This window comes from Aythya marila (assembly GCF_965140915.1).
Source record: "Aythya marila genome assembly, chromosome: 2".
NCBI lineage: Eukaryota > Metazoa > Chordata > Aves > Anseriformes > Anatidae > Aythya > Aythya marila.
Genome location: NC_139043.1, coordinates 4196559 through 4217862, shown reverse-complemented (window position 1 = coordinate 4217862; position 21304 = coordinate 4196559). Strand labels below are relative to the sequence as shown.

Genomic DNA, 21304 nt, shown 5'->3' with positions numbered 1-21304 from the left:
ATAGATGATATCCTAAAAGTGCTTTTCTCCCTTTAATGTCTATAAACACTACAAAGGGTGATTAAAGATTTTTATTCTCATATTCTTTTTTTTTTCTCTCATGTTTAGCAAAGCTACTAAAAGCTAAGAGATGTGACTAGAGAAATTGGTAAAACTGGAAAAGGAGAAAGTGCAAAGAAAATATTTGAAAAGTCTAACTGATTATTTGGACTGCTCTGTGATGCTGAAATGAAAAACAGAGCTGAATGCATTCACAGTGTGCCTGTGCCTTCTTTTCTCAGCAGAAGGCCCCGATGCAGCCATGGGTCTGTTACTGTGATAAGGGACCAGAAGCAGTGCTGCTTTAGTCAGTGCTTCTGTTGCAGAGCTACATCCCCCTCAGGCCACAGGTACTATAACATAAAAATAAGTAATTGGGCCAGGGATTTTCACACTGGAGAGGTAATATATTTAGTTGCTCTTCAGAATGGATTGCTTTGTTTTTCTTTTGTTTAATCTGGGCAAAGGGTAAAAGGAAGGAGGATATGAAATGAGATTACATTCTAAGGGAAATGGAAGATGGGAGATGCAGAAAATGTAGGGGGAGTGATAAAAGATAAGCAAAGGGAAGGGTTTCCATACTGGGAACAGTGTTGGTATCCCAGGTGTGAAATTTGAGGGTGATTGGAAGAACCTCATCAGCAGGCAGCACAGGTCTCAGGGAATTTGGGGAGGGATGCATGCATCCAGCATCTCCAGTTCCTGACATGGATCTGCAGGGCCTGATACCAGTATGGTTGAAAGCAACAAAAGCAGTGTGGAAACAAGTGCTTTCATGGGATGCCCTGGCAGAGGACTCCTCTACACCTGTTGTAGATGCTCAGACTCCTTTAGTGACCGTTTCCCAGGTCTGGACAGGCTTTACCCTCGAGTGCTACTCTCTGTAGAAGGGAGAAGGGACTGGATGCTTTTGTGCCATTTCCTGCCAGGAGACACATGCCACCCTGCGCTTTTCCAGGCACACATCAAAGGAACCAGCAGGACATCCTTGCCCTTCTCATTGACCACCTCAGCCTTGTCTACAGCTCTATGCCTGTTCCTGCAACAGGTCCGACTCCTGCACTGCTGTTGTGGGCAGCTCGGTGTCATGCACCTATAGGGCAGTTCAGGGCAGGGTGGCTGCTGTTGTTCTTGTGCAGTCACTTCTTTTCCTGGGTGTGTGTGGCTCTGTTGCGGGAGGGGAGGACGTACTTTCCACCCGCTCACGGGGCTTGTCTTGGACACAGGCCACATGCCCATCTGCAAATACCATCTGCAAAATGCTGCTTCTAGGTGAAATTCCTGCTCCACTTCCCCTCAGGTCCCTTTCCTGCCAACTCCAGCTACTTTATCGCTTTTCTTTGCTATCAACTATTCTGCAGCTCAGGGAGAAACTGCCTCCCCTCACCCTCCCACATCCCCTTTCCCATCCAACAGCGATGCCATTCTCCCTCTCATCACCATGTTTTGCTGACCCAGTCGTGCCAATTGGAAATAAACAAATAAATGAGTCTGTGGAGCAGCAGAGACGGTGCTCAGGGGACAGGGAGAAAGAGCAATTGGGGGAGGTAGGAAGAGGAAAAAAAAACGGGTGGGGGAAAAAGTGTTTGATTTAAGAAACTTAATTTGAATAAACCCCTCCTTCCTCCGGTCCTCATTGGCTTCCTTCTTTCTCCTCCATATTAATGAACTAGCCAAGGAGAAGCGATTGGCTCCATACCCCCTTTCCTTTCCTCAGGCACTTGGGGGAGGAGGTGTTTGCATTTCTCCGCAGGACCAGCTCGCTTTGCAGAGCATTGTCTGGGTATGAGAATCACACAGACACACACACACACATACAGAAATACCGGGGTGAGCACACCACAGCCTTGACTTGCATGCAGAGCATCTGATCCAGCCTGAATCCCCTTCTCCTCCTTTGCTCCAACCCCCACTTCCCAAGCTAGAATAACCCCCCTTAAAAATAAAAATATAAATAAAAAAGGGGAAAAAAAAAAGACACCAGGAAAAAAAAAAAAAAAGTTTGCAACAAATCTCCTCCCTCCCCCCTCTTTGCCTTTTTTTTTTTTTTTTTTTTTTTGGATTCAGCGATGGCAAATTCCTTCACGGCCAGGACCTGGCCCATCCCCTGAGCAAAGGCAGCCTGGACATGACCGGCAGGCGAGGGAGGAGGAATTTGGATTCCCTTCGGAGGCGCCGACCCCTCCTCCGGCCGGTAGGAGCGAGGCGGGGGGAGCCCGGCTCCGGCCGCTCAGTGTCCCCGCGGGCAGCCGGGGCTGGTCCCCTCCGTGTTCCCCCGCCGCTGGCTCCGAGCCCGCCGGCACCCGCCCCGCCCCGGCACCCGGCGGGGATGCAGCATCTCCAGCACCGGGACGGATCCCTGCTGCAATGGTAAGTCCCTTCCCCCGGCCGGGCAGAGGGATTCGGGCTCTGCCCCGCTTCGCTTCGGCCCCAGCCCGGAGATGCTCCAGAGCCGCTGATTGCAGCCGGCGGGGGATTAGGAACCGCCGGCTTGTCTTGGAGTGACATTGATTTACCGGCTCTTTCCCCAGGTCCTGGGAATACTTCTTTTGGGGGGAATTGAACGCAGGCTTTCAGCCTCCAGATACAACTGCAGGCTCCGAGGATGTGTCTGCGAGATAGATTTGTTGCTTGTCGAACAGATAAAGCTCCCTTTGCATGTGGTGACAGGTTAACGTGCTTGGTATGGGAATCACGTCTGATTTTAACACAATATGGCTGGTAAATAAAACCTGATTGCTAACAGACACGGTGCTGCTGTTGGCATTTTTGAGCTCTAGGCTACCTTTGCAGTTCTGCATCTTCACCTGCCGCAGAAACTCTGATTCACCCTTCAAGCAGTGCACCAGGACTCCTCTATTTTTCTGTGGGGCAGTAGTAGAAATTGCTGTTAATGTGCCTTTGACCTCTGCTTGCATGCCTCTGGGCACTTCTTATCAGTATTTGAACAGCTGGCTCTAATAATACCATCTTTATGCAGAACACATCCTAAGTCAGAGGGATAGCACACAGGACAGACTTTTTGCCGCTATGCTGTGGTTTTAATGTGTGAATGGTTCAGGTATGTATTGGAATCTGAAGAGTTTACTGTCAGGGAGAGAAAGAAAATGCAGCATGGTGTTCAGGAGTAGGAAATGCATGGGGAAAAAAAAAAAAAAAAAAAAGAGAGAGAGAGAGAGATTTGTTTTGAGACATACCGGTGTCTATGGCGAGATGATCACTTACATAGAAGTATGTCTGGATGAACTCCCTGGAAGTCAGTGGTTTTCTTCTGCATCTAGTCTGCTGGTAAACAGAATCTGGCCTTTAGCTTGTAGCAGGTATTGGAGTAGCACTGGAGGTAATTATAAGAGTAACAAATAATAAGAACCAAAATGAAAAAGGTGGCAAAGTGACCTGGTTCTTTCCTAGGGTATTATGGATTACCATCCGTCTTGTGTACGTTAATTAAAGTGCATGTGTTGGACTGATATTGCAATATGCAGTGTAACTGAAGATTTTTTTTCCCTCTTTCTCTTTTTAATCTCTTGGAGTCAACAAACAGCAAATAGATTTTAATTTGATATTATTCTGGTACACTGCCATCTCACTTCTGTATTCTGCGTATGCAACACTGGTCAGGTATGGTGGGAAAATATTTCTATGGCTAGCAAATGTTAATCAAAGTGAATGTATGACTGTTTAATATACTGTTAAAGATAATAGGAAGGCAAAATCCTTAAAGTGTTGTTATTATAGCTATGGAGAAAGAATGCATTATACAAGCATCTTTACTTGGCTAATGCAAAACACGCTGGAGCTGTCTTGAACGAAGTTGTCCTAAAGGAAAGGTAAAGCAGCACTGCTCCAATTTGATGAATAATTAAGGAATGCTATTCAGTACAATAACAGCAGTTGGATTTAAGTTGATATCTCTGCTTGTATCTTGGTTATAGCTCTGTGTTATAATTTATGTGTATATTTTTTCACATTCTATGTGCTGAGAGCAGTGGTGGCTGCTTTTTTGTTCATGCAGGACAGCTACAATTGATCTGTTATTGTAGTGGCAATCTATCTTGGATATCGTGGAGCAGAGGGTTTCTGTTGCTTTGTTTTCTCCAATCTAAGGCATGTGTGCAGTGACTGGAAGGATAACCATTGGCACTGAACAGACTCCAAGGTCATGGGGGGCTTCTCGGAATGCCAGAAGGAAAGCCAGTTGTCCCAATGTATTTGTCTTTAAATAAGGACAGGTTTTGTGATTGCTCCGTGGTTCTAGCCTTCCATTGGGGTTCCTGCTAGAAAGCAAGAGGGCTTCCTCCCTGTAGATTTAAGATGTCTGCTGTTCTCATGGTGGTGCCACAGCCTCCTGTGGCTCTCCAGATCTGCTGTTGTCAGTGTATATGTGAAGCTCATAAACACGAAAGCAGAAGCTTTGTTGTAGGATGCTACCAGGGAGAGAAAAACAGAGATCTCTGAGATTGTGGGCTGCGCTGTTGATCACGTTCAGACCTTTGTTCATCGCATCTCTCTTGATTTGGCTGACTGAGCCGGCATCCTGGAGATATTTTTTCTGGGGTTGAGTTCCATATGTGCCTACGCCTTTGATCAGTTGAGACCCATGTCCCCAGGCTGATTCATTTTAATATAGCAGATTTTGTTTTTCTTTCCTTCCTTCTGAGCACACTCGGTACAAACAGTCTAATTCTTAAATTAGCTCAGATTATCTTCTAATGAAACCAGAGTATGTGAGTTAAGAAGCACAGACAAAAAGTAAACTGAGGACAGGATCATACTGTAACTCATGTGCAGAAATATCACATCTTATAGTCACTTCCAATTTAGTAGAGAAGAATCCTTTTTTTTTTTTTTTTCCTCATGATTCTCAGGAGAAGTAAAATGAGATCAGGATTTAGAAGTCAGTGGAGATACTGCATGTTATTTTACTTGGCTTAGAAACCACAGCATCAAACTATAAGTCAGCATGTTTTTTGTTTTTGCATTGGTTTATACTCTCTTGTTTCCATTCCCTGTTCTCCTCTCATGTCTGACATCCAACCATCCAGTATCACCTGTGAAGACAGCAGGTGCACAATTTCATACACATTGAACTTAACAGGATTTTTGGAGTGGGTCCTCCACACTATTGCAAAAGTGGAATAACCCTAATGAAAGGAGTACAAATGCACCAGTGAGAAACTCTCTTTTTTCCTGTATATGACTTAAGTCATCTGTGCTGATAATACATGGGCAAGGATAGCTTTAGCATCACCCTGTATCAGAGTATTCCTGCTAGACAATATGTATAACATCCCTTGAGGAGACACTTTTCCAGTTCCCTCTGTGCTGAACTTGTACTGGTCTTAAGAAAAGCTTTGCATACAGAAAGGTATTTGGTTGTCTACAGTCACTAACAAGTACTAGAATTCATTTGTCTGTGGCGGCTGTTGAAACACTTCGGATTTTAGTTGAGTGGGCACAAATATATGGGAAAAAAGGCATATTTGCAAAATGCTTTGCTGTGCCCCCCCCCCCCCCCCCCCCCCGCCCCCCTCCTTGCTTTGCATGTATTTTAGTCTCTGACCACCTTTTGCTCTCAGTTTCTTGATCCACCTTCTTTGGCTTGAACTTTTATCTCCACAGGACAAACTAGGAAATCATGTAAAACAAGAAAGATTCTTTGAGTCTTGTTCACATAATTCACTTCAATTTGTTGATGGTATTCCTATGCAAGATGATGGGCTGTTCTGTAGAGTAGCCAGATTAATAATTTCAGGGTAGAACTTCTTAGGAGGAGATACATTATTACATTCCCTGAAGGAAAAGTACAAGCTTTGTCACACAGAACATTTAAAGCTAACATGGCTATTGTACTGGGGAATATTCCTTTGGAAAGAACCCTGCATAAAAACCTGGTTGCGGTGACTCTTGTTTCCTGCTCTGATTCTATGCTACTGTTGAATTAAAATACTCTTGACATAATTGTCCCATGAAATGAGCTAATTTACATTTGACATCAGAATTTATCTGCCCTGGAGATATCCTGATGATCTCATTCCTGTTCATTCAGGTGTAATGGTTGGATGGGTGAAGGTATAAGGGTGTATGGTAGGACTATGATCTGAAACAGTTCTGATTATTCATTTGGAAGATTTTTTTAAGATGTTTTAAAAGGTGTGAAAACCTCCATTTAAATTATATATATTTTTAACAAATTAAATTAACAATTCTACTTTGCATTAGTTTATCTCTAATTCACCCTACACCCAGCAAAAAAGCAAATAAATATTTTATAGGGTTTAATTCTTCTTCTTAAATAGTTATGGCAACAACCATAAACAACAATAACAACAATATAAACTTCTGCTTATGACATGTTGGGAATTTTAAAGTCTAAGAACTCCTTATTGAGCATAGAACACCACACTTCTGCCACATCTTTTTGAGGGTTTGTCTTTCTGCTGTTGAGGTATTTCACAAAAAGCCTTAATCACAATGGCTTTTGCACTCCATTACAGATTATTGGGTCACAATTGTTCAGGAACTGCAAATGGAAGGATAATTATAGACTGTTATCTATGATTTGTTGGGCCTGCTAAATGGAGCTGAGAGTTAAGGCAGGAAAAGTCTTTTTAATCTGCATAGTGGGTTAATGGCTAAGATTTTTATTCCTCGGTTCCTCAGAATAAGGCAAATTGTGCTATTTCTTTTCTCTCCAAGGACAGCATATTGCCCCATCTGATTCATTGGGAAATTGTAAGGAAAATGTCTTGTTGAATAGAAACACGACAATATCATGTTCTTTTCTTTCAGGGAGTAGACATATCATAAGTTCTGTCTCTGATGCAGGGAGGAGGTGTAAATTGCCCCACTCTCAAGGTGAATACTTGGCCCCAAGGGATCCCCTGCAAAACTGTCATTCATTTCATGTGGATGAAGGCTTTCTCTCAGAAGTGTCTGACAGTCTGGGGTGATGTCCATCTACTCTCACTTAAGCATCTGAAAATTAGATAGTTACATCCAGGCTAATTCCAATCTCCCATGTTATTATATAAGGTGATATAAGGTGCATCATCTCATCCTGAGGATGAATAACTTGGGGGGTTGGTTGGGGGGGGGGTGGTCTTGCTGCTGCTGTATCAGAGCTGCACATCCAAAATCTGAGATGAATTGTTCCACAATATCTCAGACATGTCCCTATGAAGTGTAATCCATCTCTTGCTCCCATCTTTGTTCAGGGGGAAAATGTATTGATCTTTTATTTATGTATTTTTTGGTAATTATTATTATTTCTCTCTCTATTTTTGCTAGCTCATAGCAATAACAGATCCTGAAAAATATTCAGTATTCTGAAAAGCCCAAACCTGCTGTGGTGACCTCCACAGCTTCCTCACCCCCATCTTCCCTTTATCCAAATGACAGCAGACGCAGTCTGTCCCTGGCAGGTAGAATTCTTGCTGCATGTCCCAGGCAACACCTTTTTTATTTGAAGCTGGAATTTTTTGGTTGTTTTTGTTTTGAATTCATTGATTATTTTGGATCTCAGAGCCTTCTTTGGTGTATTGACACTTTCTGTCTTCAAAGCACATCCAATTAGTAGGAGGGATTTGCCAACTGAAGCTTGTATGTTCATGAACAGGTGGAGATGCATCAACACAGAGGAATATCCAGGATGGCTACATGATTTTCTGTAGGCAGATGCAAGCTCACTCTGCCTGTTCTCTGAGCCAGCCAGCAGCTTTGCAGTGCAACAAGCCTGATCTAATATACCCTACTTGTGAATAGTTAGACTATATGTTGCAAGTAGACGCAGATGAATGTTGATCAGACCTCATTGGCTTAGGGCTGGCAACTTGTGAAAAATGTTCTGGCCACCTTGGGGCACATAACATGCTTAGAATTAGGAGACCTGAAAGACAGCTATTTGCCATAAATCAATAGCTTTCTTATTATAATGCATCCACCCCCATCTTAAGCTAACACACTCCAACTGTCTGTTGATAAATGAATTTAACTAACACCTTCCTCCATAACTATGGCCTTTAAAAACACTTACTGAAGTCCAAATAATGAAAAAAATATATAAATTCATGAACTTCTCACAGCACAATGATATGTAGACAAATTAAAGTTGCAGTACTAACAGATAACTTCTCCACAGAGGAAATGCATCATACATATTTATTTGGAAAGGCAGTTTAAAATAGCTAAGATATCCTTAATTGTCATTTTTTTTTTTTTTTTTTCCAGGAATCATAAGTCTTTTTTACATCATAACATTTCTATTTTTGCTCTTTTTTTTTTTTTTTTTTTTCTTTTGGAAGTAAGTTTATAACGGATTTTTTTTTTCTTTTTTTCTTTTTTTTTTTAATTTTATTTTTAGGAAAAAAAATAGAATAGTATTCATGCTCTTAGGTAAAAAGGATTTCATTTTAAAAAGTGATTTGTCATAATAGTGATATTTATATGTATGTAAATTCTTAAAGAGATCTAAATTGATCACCAAAAGCCATGTATGAACTTGGGGTTAGTACACGGTATGCTCATTTCTAAGATGTTAGACACACAACAAAACTCTCTCTTCACGTTGGCCTAGAAACAAATTATATAAAGAAGCCAGCACAAGTGTATTATATAAAAGCCCAAGTTAAAGTTAGTAAAGTTACTCATTTCCTGTGTTTTAGAGAGCTGGATCTTTGGATTTCTTCCAACAGTTTTGTGCTCTAACTTAAGATGCAGAGGAGATGAGAGAGCATCAGAAATACCGCAGATGCTTAAGCTCATCATGACTAAGGCTGTGAATGTGTCACAGCTGTCACTAGAGCCTTGAATTCCACAATCCACAATCATTCATTTGAGTTGCATGAAGTTTGACAGCTTGGATGGTGTTTTTGTGCTAGTGAATGGGTTAGTTAACCAAGATGATTATGTACAGTGGGTGAACAGCTGGAATAAACTTCATTTGAGAGAGCAGTGTGTGGTGGCTGCAGAATGAGAGAAGAACATGAAAAGCCATTATTAGACATCTTGAAGCTGCTTCTCTCACCACTCATCTCTGGACACTGATCTATTTTCTCTAGCTTGTTGTTCTTGACCCTGCTCTTTGTACCACAGCTGGGTAATGATGGTGATAGAAAATAGCTTTCAGAGACTACCAAAATCTGAATGTTACTCAGGAGAAGATATGAGTATCATAACCTTTTTGGTCCCCCTCACAGATGTAGCCCTGACAGATTTTCACTTCTGGCCTTCAACTCATTCCTGTTCCTTTGCATGGAAGACTTGATCTCTTTTACTATTATAGTTTCTATAATACTGTTCAGAAATAGGATTGAGAGATGTAAAGATAGACATGATTAAGACACGTAAAGATACATATGTATTTTGAAGTGTCTACATGTATCAAAGTTAAGTTCCTATTACAGCCAAAGGGGATTTAAGGCATGGTTCTGTCATCCACATGTGTCAAGCATCAAGTGTCATCTGAGGTCCCCTGGGGTATCTGACATCCTCTAGGGATAAGGAAGTGTGATACTGATCTACTCCTGAACTTTTCACTTCTGTATGAGGACAGGTAAAATACCCTGGGACAATGGTGACACAAACACCAATGTTTAGTTTACTGTTTCTGGCCAATACCCAGTCAATGAAAATAAATAGAGGTATGTACTACAGAGTGAACTTTGTAACTATTAAGCCTGAAAACTCTTGAATAAATGCTACTTAGATGTTTTAGTCTACAGTTCAAACCCTGCCCTGGGTTTCTGATCCCTTCTCATGATTTAGAATGAGACTGATCTATTGTGGCCTTGGTGGTCTTACCACAAACATTAAGCGTACAGTTAATTTTCAAACAGTCTCGCACAGGGCTTAGGAATGCCCTTTGCTATTTCTACTTCAGAAGATCACAGTTAAGATGATATTCCACAAATGAATTGCTACATTGCCGTTGTTTCCACTTAGCTCCAGATTGCTCCTGGAATTATTTTTCCTGGGACGTCACAGAAGCTGAACTTGCCTTTCTCCAGATTTAATTGCCACAAGCAGCTCCTGCTCATCCTGTGACTGACTAATCCAAAAGGTGTTTTTCCCTCTATGTCATTTTCAGCTGAAGTATTACCATCCTGTGCTTCAGCCTTTAGAATGTGTCCTTGTACTGCTCACTAGTCCATGCTGGCTCTGTATTGCTACCTTAGCCTTTCTCCCTCATTCACGTACCTTTGATGCAAAAAGACTTTTGTGTTGAAGTTCCCAATCTCCTTAATGTTGATGACTTTACTACATGGTTGTCTCAGTTTCTCCAGTCTCTCTTCTGTTTGTCTGTTTGGAATGGAGAATATAAGCTACACACCTGTTTTGTTAAAGATTTCTATCGCACTTTTCTTTTTTTTTTTTTTTTTTTTTTTTTTTCTTTCCCCCATCAAGTTCTCTTTCTCCAAAAGGCAAGGAGCTGTGTCCAAGGATATTAAAGCAAAACATGACATATTTGAATCAAAACACTTCAGAGCATCAAGCTTTAATATTATTCTGATCATCCCAAATTCTTCAAGGTCTTCTGAAAGAAAAAACTCTCTCTGAAAGGGATTTTTTTTTAACTTTTCAAGAATCGTTTGAACTGTGGCTTCCTTATCTCATAAAACAAGCCTCACACTATTCTAACAGAAACAGTAAAGGATTCTCCAGACTAAGAAGCTTCCCTTTTGACTCTATTGCCTTATCTTTTTTTTTTTTTTTTTTCTTTTTTCTTCCTGATAGAACATTAATTTGACCTCCTGTTTTCCTTTCCAGTGTTCCTAGTAAATTAGAGCAATGAGGGCACAATTTAGCTACTCTCCCAAATTGATTCTGAGACAAACCTGAATGGGTAGAGTATTCTTAGGCTGTTATGCAGCAGTTCCACGTGAACCACTAGTACATTATGCAATACAATAGATCTGACCCATTGCCAAATGTATTCACAGCCACAAAAATTTAGTAAGTGAAATATGTTTAAGAGTATGGATATGAAAGCAACAGTGTGATAGCTCAATGACAAAACTTAGATCAGATAATTAGTAACATGTGACTATATTCTTGAAAGCTGGAAAGGAATTTCACTTGCATGTTAACATGAGATCTATTTCTTTGCTATCTAGATGGTGAAATTCTTACCTGGTATTCTGTCTAATGAACTGCCAGACCATGCCATACTCTATGTCACACATTGCGACATTACAATTTCAAAATTATTTCATTTGAATCAGAAATTGTTTGAATTTTCAGACATTCATATAATCTTTTGTAACTTCATTTTTATTTATCTTATAATTACTTGTTCTACATGTAATTTTTTTGTGTTTGGAGATTTCTATGTGGAAGTTAATGGCTGTTTGTCATATGATATCTTTATAGGCAGTGGAGTCACAGAGTAGGTTTCTAAAATTTCTCATGTTTTTTGAACTTTTTTTTTTTTTTTTTCATCTTAAGGAAAAAAAAAGGGGGGGGGATACTGAGAAAGGGCCAGGTAAGCCAAGCAAGACAATTTTTAAAAGTCAAATGAGATCTCTTGGCCAAATTCAAAAGAATATGCAGGCATTTCTCTCTGCCTGTCCAAGCTGATCCATATCACTCTCTTTAGCAGCATGTTCTAACTTGCATTTTATAAATCGGTTTTGCGAGCTTTAAGCCAAAATATTACAGCTTGTGATTCATGGGCTGGTTCCAACCTGCAAAATATTTGTACAGCTTCTTTGGTGTCCTTGCCATTTTCAAAATGCATCACCCTTGTGCACTAGTACTTCTATGCAACTCTGAAAAATGGTAAATTTTAGTGCCTTGGTATTTACATTTAGCCTGTAACAGGTAAAAGATCAGACCACCAAATATAGCCTGTACTACAGAAAACAATGTGCATTTGTATCAGTACTGGAAAAGATGAAGAAGACATATGTGGAGATAGCTGAGCCTGTTTTGTTGCCTCCAAACATATAATGATCTCCATCTTTTCTCAAAATGCATCTCAATGCCCGCTTTTCACAGCTCTCGGAGCAACTTAGCTCAGAATGCCTCCCATCACATTCCTACCTTGACTTCCAACACTTCTAAATATTATATTAACATGTGTGGCATTTTTTTCCTCAGCTAAGATCAAGGAGGCTAAGAAAAATTACAGATATAAGAGAACATGAAGTAGGAAAAAAAAAAAAAAAGTGTTCTAAATTGAACTGATAGGACAGATGTCTCCTTTCCTTCAACAAAGAGCTTCTCCCTTAAAAAAAATAAAATAAATAAAATAAATAAAATAAAATAAAAAGCTCCTCCATACTCAGCAACCTGACAACCTGAAATTCTCTGATTTGCCAGCCCATTAGGTAATCAAATGAGCAAAGGAGTAAACAAATATGCATTCCTTTGATTACTTTTTGCTCCCCCACATGCCATGCTTGTTCAGGACCATTTTCGCTCACTATATGATGTCTTTGCTCAGTTGGGATTCAGCCACTTCTTACCAATACCATGACTTCAGCCAACATTAAGACAAGATCCATCTCAGACCTATATTTTCCTACCTGACTTTACAAAGTGTTCTATATGATTCCACACCTTATTCTTTACCATCTATATCAGCAGACTGCTGTCTTTAGTGACCATAAGTAATAATAAAAATCAGACTAAGTAGAGTATGACTTGTTATTATTATTCCACCTGTTGTTTTGAGTTTTCCCTTCTTAGTTTGTCATGAGCAGTTTTGGAAGAGCTCCTGTGTTTCGCAATGAGCTATGAGAAGGAACCAGAGTCATTAATGTGAACAATGTTGAAATGTTTGTCAAACAAAATTCTTCCTGCTTGTTGAAACTTGGCCTTACTACAAAACCACTGAATCAACAAGAGGTGACCCTGATTTCTGAACGTGTCTCCTACTTAACATTCTACCATTTAAAAAAAAATATATTTTAAAATAAATAATTTAGTTGAATCAGTCCATATATCAAAACTTCTTTGTTTATTTGTTAATTTCTTCAACATGCTGTTGCAATAGCGATTAGAGCACTATTGCAAAATCTCAACATCCTACACAAGACATCTGGAGAGATTACCATTCAAACACATATCTACAAGTTATCCACATCTGAGATAGATCATAAGTATATAGGATTCAATTCCTTCGTTCCTTCGTTCCTTCCTTCGTTCCTTCCTTCGTTCCTTCCTTCCTTCCTTCCTTCCTTCCTTCCTTCCTTCCTTCCTTCCTTCCGTCCGTCCTTCCTTCCTTCCTTCCTTCCTTCCTTCCTTCCTTCCACGGGAATTTAAAATAAATCAGAATACTTCTGTCCCAAAAGAAGGGGCAGGTTATCTGTAAACATCCACAAAGTGTATGCCTGAAGTTATTAGAGGGAAGTCCACTTTGATTTGCATAAAGATGTACAACAAATTTGAAGGAAATCTAGCAGTTGAATACAATTTCCCTGAGGTTTCTTCTAATGCTGCTATCACAACATTCTCTTAACTCTGAGAGTGTTTACAAAACAAAGGCTTTCCAAGCCAAGGAAGGGTCTACCACTCATTCGGTTTAATAGATACATAGTTAAAAATAAATAAATAAATAAATAAATAAATAAATGTAGATTTATAGAATTACAGAATTTAAGAGTGAATACTTACTTTCCTTCCCCCAGAGGATTTCTTCAAAGTATTGTCATTATCCCAAATTGATGTTTAATAAGGAATGATCTATGGAAAACTCACAACCCCAGAGATCTTAAATCCTCAGAAAAGAAAAATATCTTCCTTAAACTGTTATCAATAGGTTTTGCAATGTGTCTTTTTATGATATGTAACAACACAAATTTCTGTTGTCTTTTCAAGATAAAATATATCTCCCTTGATGTGGAAGAAACTGCCTTCAGTAAGATCTGTTCATCAGTGGTGCATTTGCTTGATTCAGCACTGGCATGAATAGCAATTAGACTGGAAATCGTTGGGAAAATAGATAATAATTTACACTGCTGTAATGGGAGTAAAACAGGAAGAAGCTGCAATAACCCAGGAGAATCTGATTTCCACATGAGTTGCTCTCTATACAACATAAAATAAATAAGATATGTTTCAAAGTTCATCAGCAACTTTTCAAACAATGGTCAGGGAAAATCATGGATGAGAGACTGTTCCCATAGGCAGCTTGGATGAGGCCATTCCAATTTTGGGCATCAATCAGTTTATGAGAACTCAGTTAAGAGTTAAGTTTATAAGAACTCAATTTATAAGAATTAGTTTATAAGCCACACAAAGGAGACTTAGAGGGAACTAAGTTATGCTTCTACAGAAGAAGACTAGAGACTGCTAGGAGCTATGTAGATACCAGAAACAAACCTGTCTTTGGTGAGGTGTTCTGTGTCTTGGATAAACACAGTAGTACATAAGCCCTTCTGACATTCCCAAGGAGTATTAGGAGGTAGGATCTGACATGGACACCTGTCAGCAGTAACGAGAAAGTATTTGCAAAGCTTGTATGCGCTGAAATTATCTTATATTGGTGGAGTCTTCCCACTTATTCCATTTGGCCCACTGTCTAAAATTTTTGGATGAGTCCTCACTGATTAAAATAAATAATTCTGACCTTTGGTTGCTACCTGTTATAAGCTTTATCTCTTTTCAATGAATTCAGACACTATTTGCTTCTGAGTCTGCAGAAGAACTGGTGATTGAATATCTACATGCATTCTCCTGTTTGAATACATTTCAGCAGAACACATTATTTATCAAGTCCTTTGGGATATAAGGGACTAAGACTGTGGAATACATTGTCAGGATCCCTGATGAGAAACTAAAGAGCACCAGAGAACATCCTGGACATCTGGGACATCTGCAATTTGGTCACTATTCCCTAGCTCCTGTGCTATTCTAGGTCTCCTGGCAGTGCTGTTGGATTGTAGAGGGAGTATCCTAAGGCAATATTCCTTGGCTGAGTCATGATTCTGCTTTGATATCTCATGCTGTGGCTAGTCTGAACTATGGCTTTTCTGGAGCATCAGAGTTTATTCTCCACATGAAGTAATGACTCAGCTGAGATAGAGGAGGAAAGACCTCTCTTGGTGGGCAGATCCGGTTCTCTGCAGGGCTGGGAAATATGTTGGAAGAGAGAGCTGGCTGAACATCAGAGTTTATACTTGACTTGCAGATTCCTAAGTTGTTTCCCTAGTGATAATATCAACAAGAATGATTTTAGAGTACTTTTTCCATGTCTGCTTTTAGAGTTTATATATCATAATTAGTCAAAAAGTACAATGGGCATTTTCCAGCAGAAAGGATTTTTTATTTGGTTGTTTGTTTGATTTATAGTCCACATTGGCACAAGGGAGATCTTGTTTATAACATGGATCTCCCTGTCTTGCAACTGTATTTGGTATTTTTAAATCCACAGGCCCTGTGGGAGCTGAAGGAACACATCCTGTGGGATCCTTAGTGTGTCTTGTATGAATGGTAGTGAGTTGGGAATTTATCTCTGCACCATGAGGTCTGTGGGCCATTTAAGGTAGACACAGCTTAAGACCTACTCAAATTCAATGAGCACTCATAGACTCCCCAAATTAGGCTCATAATGGGAAAACTGAAATAGCACAAACAGAAGAAAATTGTTTCTAAGAAATAAATTTGATAAAAGTCAGCACCCTTCATATTTGCTATTATGAACAGTAGTTTTTGAAATCAAAATATGGAACCTGATTCTTTGGAGAAAAAATATAGGGTTATTCTAGCAATAATTTGTTTGTTTGTTTGTTTGTTTTGTTCTCATGTTTGTTGAAAAAACCTTACAGAATAAACACCCACTCTGTCTCCTGACAATTAAGGACCCTGAGCACAATCAGAATAATTTTGTTTTAATTTCCAAGAAAGCAAGACTGACTGAAACAAGTATAAAAATGTGCAGTTTGAAAGTCTGGAGAACTCTGAGATATTAGAAAATACTAGTGAAACAGAGAAGTAAAAAGGGAAAAAGGGAAAAGGCTTATGAGCTTTGGTAGTAGGAAGCCCTAAGATGCAAAACCCTGAAGGTGGTGCTAAAAACCAAAGTCTATTATCATGTCTGAACTGGGAGTGCCATAAGTATAGGTTTCTTTTACCGGAGAAGAGAGTTAGGCATCTCCAAAGAGGGGCTGAAGTAAAAATATGATTCACACAATGAAGGTGTTTGGCTCTCTTCATTAAATGTAGAAGGAGATTAAATTTTCTCTGCTTATAATTTAAATGTTTAAATTATTTAAAATAATTTAAAGCCTGGTGACCCAGAACAATACAGACAGTTCACTAATACCACGTGACACTTGCTTTATTTAGGACATCATGTAATTATAACTAACACTGAATGTCAGGAAGAATTTCATTTTTCCTTCTTTGGTCAGAGTAAAGGGGTTCATATTGTTGGGGATGGGGTTGTGCATTTTCAGATGTGTTTCAAATTTATTTTATGACACAGTAAATCATGATTAAATTTTTTATAAGTAAATCAGAATGCATCACATGGCATGTTCTGTAATACAGCAAAATGGATTAAAAATAATAGCTAAAATATACTTCCACTTCAAACCTTTTTAAATACTTTCCCCAGTTATCGAAAAGAATTTCCAAACTCTGTGTCCCAAATCAAGTAGCATCAACATTTCCTTCAGCAAAAAAAAAAAAAAAAAAAAAAAAAGCTAGAAATGTAAATGATGGACAGAAATAGTGCTTATGATTAATATATAAATTGCCCGTTTGCTATTTTAACATTTTGATTTGAACCATTAATTTAAATGGAAATCAGTGATAACTAAGCAGGAAGGTTAATTAAACTTAACGTCCTGCCTTGGACTGCTTGGTGATATCTACATTTCACATCAGTGGTTTGGGGCTGAATTTCAATCTCTCCAGTGAACTGTTCTTTGCTCTTATACAACCACTTTTTTTTTTTTCTTTTTCCCCTAACTCACCATTGTTAAGCAGTTCCAGCCTAGACCTGAATCTTTATCACTTCATCAAAAAGCTGATCAAGATTGACTCAGCTCTGAAATGTATGGGTTATAAAATCTGAGATCACAAACTGTGCACTGCATGTGTATTTTACATTAAACCACTCAGTAGTGTCTAAGAAAATGAAAGTGATTTTTCTTAGTTTCAGCCTTCTGGGCTCTTTCATGGGTGAATGTATTAGAGCAGAATACCAAATTAGGAATTAAAAGATTTACCAGGTTAAATCACAGAAATCCCACATGGGATGCAAAATGATATGTTGGTTACGTATTGAGGAAGCGGGAAGTAAGGAAAATGAAAAAAGAACCGCAATGAGAGTTTAACGAATTAAACTGACAATGCACCATTTAATGTGCATAAGAATACATTGATTAAATGGCAAACGAAATAGCAAGAGAATTCACTGCTTATTTTCTTACTGAAGTATGTTTTTTGTCACAAGATTAGAATATGGGCATTACTGAGATCCATTTTCACCTGTTCTGTCAAGAACGGTGGGTTGAATTGACCAGTTAATCATTAAAATTACGAGTGTCAAGAGTGAGGAATAGTACATACCAAAAAAAAAAAACCAAAATCAGTCATATGAGTATCTGGGATTAATAAATTGTCTGAGGTATATGCAATGGCTGTAAAGCCCTGTAGCTGTCTGAAGACACCACCACCTCCAGCCATGCCCACCACCTTCTCACCACCCCTTGAATCTGCTAGCTGAGCTGCTTGCGAAAGCACTCCCTAATGTGATTGAATCAAATTGCTAACCTTGCTTGGTTAGCAAAGCCTTATTATTTGAGCTAACCCAATTTAGTGGGAGTGAATTAGTTTAGGCAATGCTTGCACGACCAGCTCAGCAGGCAGATCAGTGGCGGTGTGGCACGGATTGGAGACACTAACCTTACTGGGAGTAATGTTCTTTTCAGCATGGCTACAGCTGGAGAGAGAGAGATGTCCACAGCTTAAGGTAGGTGTCAGGACCTGACAGCTGTTGGAAGCTTCTGTATGGGATTTAGACACAGTGGTGTGCTAACCAATAGAATCTAATCTCTAGAGAGGGTCAGGAGGAAAGAAATCGTTTCTTTTTATGAAGGAATCTCAGCTACCTTTCAGCTAAAGCAAACAAGTTCCATTAACTTGCTGGAAAATAGCTAAAAATGAAAACATTGTGAAAGAATAATGAAGATAATTTTGTGTTACTGTCTACACTGGTGATCAGAGAAGATTAAGTTGGTACTCAGAGCTAAAGTAATCATGTGTTTACCTGTAATACCAAAGCTATCTAGATATCAGGTACCAAATGCCCTCATTTCTCACTCCAGTCACTCAGAGCAGAAGTTACTGCTTATCTCTTCGGAAATTTGTCCTTTTCATTTGCTTCATGGTTTCATTAATATGCAAAGTAGGAGTGGTAACCCTAGCACAAATAGGCATTATACAACAGGGTAGATTTCTTTGTAGGTAAAATAACCCTAAAAGTCTACGATTGCCTGTAAGGTTTGTTTATACAAGTGAGCAAACTGGGATGTTTTGTTTGCTCTGGAAAAGAGATTAAAAAGAAAGATGGGGAAATGGCATTATTTCTCTTTGTAGAGACTTGCTGATCTCTTTTAGAATACAAGGAGGATTCTGGCCTTTTGGACTGGAGTTGGATGAGTAACACTGAATAATGGATTGCTGTACTTAGGGTTTATTCACCTACATCTTTATGACCTTTAAGCCTTAATATCCTGTTTTATTTTGGTTTGGATTGGACTTTCTTCTTGGCAGAGCTGTTTTATTGTAATTCCACATATTTTTCAATTTTCATAACTGGCTTGAAGATAGATAACACAGAATACAGCCACTCCCACACAAAAGATGAGTCAGAAATATTTCTGCAAAGCCTGTGACCATTGCCCATCAAGGAAACAGAAAGTATACTGTGCAGATTTTGTGACCAATTAGAGCCCAACAGTGCTGGATCAGATTAAACAATCAGAAGGGCATCTAAATCCATGTCACAAAATATTGTTTTCATCTATGTGGGAAACATGAATACATAAAAAATATGCAAAATATTATGTAAAAAATTCTCTGCCTCAAATACCTTTTTCATTTCAGGGCAGTTTCTGGCATAAGGCAGTCTTAGATAAAATATGCAGTTCTTTGGGCAGGTCTAACAGCTTCACCTGTGGTCTGGAGAATCCTCTAGTCCATTCCACAGTGCCCATGTACCATTCTATCCAGACACCATCACAAAATTTGTTCTCTTTTTTTCCAAAAGAGACTCACATTGTGCTGACTTCAGGTTACCAGATATTTAGTTTTATCTGCTGAAAGAGGAACGTTTCCTCCCTTTCCCCTATGTGCCTCTACCCTGGTCTCCCCAGCAAGTGACACATTTCAGAACAACATACAGACTCGTCCTATGCTTCATTTACTCCATCTGTCTGCAAACTCTAGGGACAGAAGTGAACTTTGGGACGTGATTAAAGGAATACCATAAAATGTGAACGTACCTTTTCTGTATGTTCAGGTAGAGTTTTTTGTTTGTTTGTTTGTTCGTTTGTTTGTTTGTTAGTTTATTTGTTTTTTATTGGTTTTGTTTGCCCGGTGCCTCAGATGAGATCAGGTTTTTGCAGCAGAATACGCTCTCAGGGGACAGCAGTAAAAGAGCCTGAGATCTGCCAGAGCATACTGAGCCAAAAAAATATAAAGGTAACTCAGAGTTTCTCTCTGTTACTACTATTCAGTCCCTTAGATTTCTATCATGTTTAAAATCAGGGATGTCTCAGAGGTTTTTAGGCTATTAGCCAGTGCACAAATGAACCATTAAACTTTGGTCTATGTTTTGCTAACTGGCTCTCACATAACACTGGTGGTCTCTCCTTTGATTTGCTCTCCTGCCCCCCTCCCTCTCCTCCCTTTAATCTTCCACCTTTCCGGGGATAGGAAAATCCAAGAAGGCTACTTTTATGTAGCTCTCTGCCATCTACAGGCATGAGGGTCATTAATAATGCAGCAGGTGGAAATGAGGGCTTTGGGACAAGTTTATTTCTCATCTTAATAAATTGCATCCTTTGGAGGCTGCTGAAGTGGATCTCGCAGTGCTGGAGATCAATAAAGCTTTCTCTTTCTTAGGTTGTTTTTCTTTATAAAATGTTTTTGTCAAACACTGACTAGGATGGGCAGGTACTGTGTTTCTGTGAGAAACCATCCTGTGGAGCACTGCTGCCTCCAGCAATGTTACTGTAGCTATTTTAAGAGATTAGAGGAAATCCTCTCCATGAGGCATATAAGAAATAGGGGAATAATGGAAAACTGCTCTATTATACACTACAGTGAAATTGTGAAATCTTTGGCTAAAATTCTTTGACCTAATGAGTTTACAAAGGATCAAAGTTTCATCCCCAAAGTACTTGAAAGACACATGATGATGATCAACATAGTAGAAACATATCAGTACTTCAAGGTCTTGCCATGGATTTTAGTTAGTTTATTTTTCTGAGAAACTGACCTAAACAAACTTTGGTTCGCATCACTGCTCTTAAACTGCTGTTTCTTTTGTGGCTTTTCTGCTGAATACAAATTATGCTAAACTCAGAGTGAGTGCAGATAAAGTCCTTGTCGTGGTTTAACCCAGCCGGCAGCTAAACACCACGCAGCCATTCGCTCACCCTCCCCCCTCTCTCTCTGGAACGGGGGAGAGAAATGGAAAGTGAAGCCCGTGAGTTGAGATAAAGACAGTTTAATAAGACAAAATAATAATAATAATAATAATAATAATAATAATAATACAATGATGATAATAGTACTACTAATAATATTGTGTATAAACAAGTGATGCACAATGCAATTGCTCACCACCCGCTGACTGATGCCCAGCCTAACCCCGAGCAGTCTGGACCCCTCCCCCGGCTAGCCACCCCTATATATTGTTTAGCATGACGTCAGATGGTATGGAATACCCCTTTGGCTAGTTTGGGTCACCTGTCCTGGGTCTGTCCCCTCCCAGCTCTTACTGCACCCCCAGCCTGCCTGTTGGCAGGACAGAGCAAGAAGCTGAGATGTCCTTGGCTTGGTATAAGCACTGCTCTGCAACAATTAAAACATCGGGGTGTTATCAGCACTCTTCTCATCCTAAGCCAAAACATAGCATTCAACCAGCAACTAGGAAGAAAATTAACTCTGTTCTAACTGAAACCAGGACAGTCCTGAAGAGAATTTAGTCTTGATCTAATGTGAGGAAAGTAAAGGGAAGTTGTAGTGACAAGGAAAGAAATCGGTTACTGGATGCTTGATGCTGTTTGACCTTAATTTGCTTCCC

General features: G+C 39.4%; 1 protein-coding gene across 4 annotated transcripts in view; it reads left to right on the top strand.

The window, feature by feature from the left end:
* The first annotated feature begins 1830 nt into the window (after positions 1-1830).
* ADCYAP1R1 (ADCYAP receptor type I) overlaps positions 1831-21304 on the top strand; it is a 143755-nt gene continuing 124281 nt past the window's right edge. For all 4 annotated transcript variants that reach the window (XR_014317056.1, XM_082755141.1, XM_082755139.1 and 1 more), the window contains exon 1: positions 1831-2409. The gene's annotated coding sequence lies outside the window, so the exon portion shown is untranslated. The remainder of the gene's footprint in view (positions 2410-21304) is intronic.